The 1988-nt window shown below is 32.7% G+C and overlaps 1 long non-coding RNA gene across 1 annotated transcript; it reads left to right on the forward strand.

The window, feature by feature from the left end:
* Positions 1–384: 384 nt before the first annotated feature.
* On the forward strand, positions 385–1750 carry LOC127836119 (uncharacterized). The gene is made up of 3 exons (XR_008028603.1): positions 385–518; positions 1087–1179; positions 1587–1750. It is a non-coding gene; the product is annotated as an uncharacterized LOC127836119 (long non-coding RNA).
* The last annotated feature ends 238 nt before the right edge of the window (positions 1751–1988 follow it).

The following is a 1988-nucleotide window of genomic DNA, read 5'->3' on the forward strand; positions in this document are numbered from 1 at the left end:
TACTCAGCTTAAATTAGTCATTTTCAAAATTCTGTTTTTTAACATCAAATACACATTGAGAGCACTAAACTGTGAAAGTTGGAGCAAGGTACACACAGTAATTCATGAGAAACGGAATGCACACACATTTTGGAATATACATTCTTAAGTGGAGAAAAAGAGAAAAGCCATAAGTCTTTAAACAAAACTCCACAATACCAAATTCATCTCTTTGTGATCATCTGAACATTAAGTCTGCCCCCGGGTTTTATCAGTTCAGAAGAGAAGTTGTTGTTCAGGTTTTGGGATCGTCAATTTATTATAGTACAACATTCGAGAAATGCGCCGGTTTCAACTCTTTTATTTATCACGGCGAACATGGCTATTAATTCATCCATGGCAATACATGGCGTTGCAAGGCGATTCTCTACAAATAGAGATATGAAAATAATAAATATCATGTTCAACAAGGTGCCTGAACCACGTGACTTTTTTGGCTATGTGTGGGACAATCGGATGTAAACAAAACGTCGCTTCAGGTAACGTTTTTGATAATTTCTTTATTATTTCAAAACCATTTTCAAAAAAACAAAGACGAGTGCCCGGTCATTGTCAAAAGACACAACTTTGGTAAGTTTGCGCTTAATTAATTAAGTATTTTTTCCAAAAAGTGCAACCGCGTGCTTGAAAACACACGAAGTGAAATGCTATATGTGGTATATTTTTTATTCGATCAACAAAAACGTTGATTACAATGTTGTCGAGGGTTTAAAAAATAGGGCGGACATTGTAATTCTTCATAGAGAAGCTACATACATTGTATGTTTGCGCAAATACATCTGATTCAGAGTGTGTGTATGAAAATGTAATGATGCTATGTGTGGGACAAATTTATTAAATGCTATGTGTGGTATTCAAACTAAACTAGAGAATCGAAAGATTTACATTAACGTCAATAATATTTAAAGTCTGTCTGAATAACAACAGTTGGTCAATAAACATTGTTGGTAGTGTTTTGCGCGCCTTAAATATGATAATCCTACGTTCATGTTACTAAAAATTATCATGATTGTCGATAACTTATATTCATATTTTGTTTACTTTTAGAATGCCATTTGTTTGCGAACAGTGTGGCAGAGAGGTCAAAACACGGTCGGGGATCTCCTAACACAAAGCCACCCACGCACGGACAGGAAAATAGTTCCGTTGGGCAAACTTTTTCTTGTTTGTTTCTATAAAATTAATTGTTACAAAATGTTGAATTTTCAGTGAATTGTTACTGCCAACTAATGCATTTGTTTAATACACAAAAACGTAAGGATTGTTTGTGCAAGATGTCATGTGATATTATTGCAACAAAACTACAAGAAGTGTTAGTTGTGTGTTTTTTAGCAGGAATGTGTAGGCATTTTTGACTGTAACGATAGTTAAATAAGCATAAAGAGATCATATAGCATTTTGAAACAAATAGACACTAGGATCAATAACATATTTTTTCTTGAAAATCATGTATTTGTATCTAAATCCTATTGAGCTATCTGATATATCACGCATGCTATTTTTTTTAAGTTTAACAATTTATTTCATTTGCATTTTGTTATTTTCAGGGAGATTAAAGTATTTTTGGAAGCACCTTCAAGAGAAGTACTGATATCTTGATCAATGAAAAGTTGTCATATACAAACATGTATAGTAAATGTTCCAAAGTTTAAATGACTGTTTGTTTTATTACCAGATGGTGCAAGTATTGCAGGGAAAGAAAACAATCAAAGTAAACATAAAAATTTGACATTTCAACAAATTGAACAACATTATATGATTTAATGTTAAATACTTGGTGCAGTGGTAACAAGATCTTGCAGCGCCCTTTCATGACCGAGGCGAATGCGTATTTTCATTAAACATCTCAAACTATTTTCAGTTACTAGTATTCAGATTTTCATTTGAATTTGAGTAAATGAAGTATTGATGCAATTCAATATGTTTGTTGGTATAATAACCCCCACAAG

The sequence above is a fragment of the Dreissena polymorpha genome, chromosome 6, assembly GCF_020536995.1.
Source record: "Dreissena polymorpha isolate Duluth1 chromosome 6, UMN_Dpol_1.0, whole genome shotgun sequence".
NCBI lineage: Eukaryota > Metazoa > Mollusca > Bivalvia > Myida > Dreissenidae > Dreissena > Dreissena polymorpha.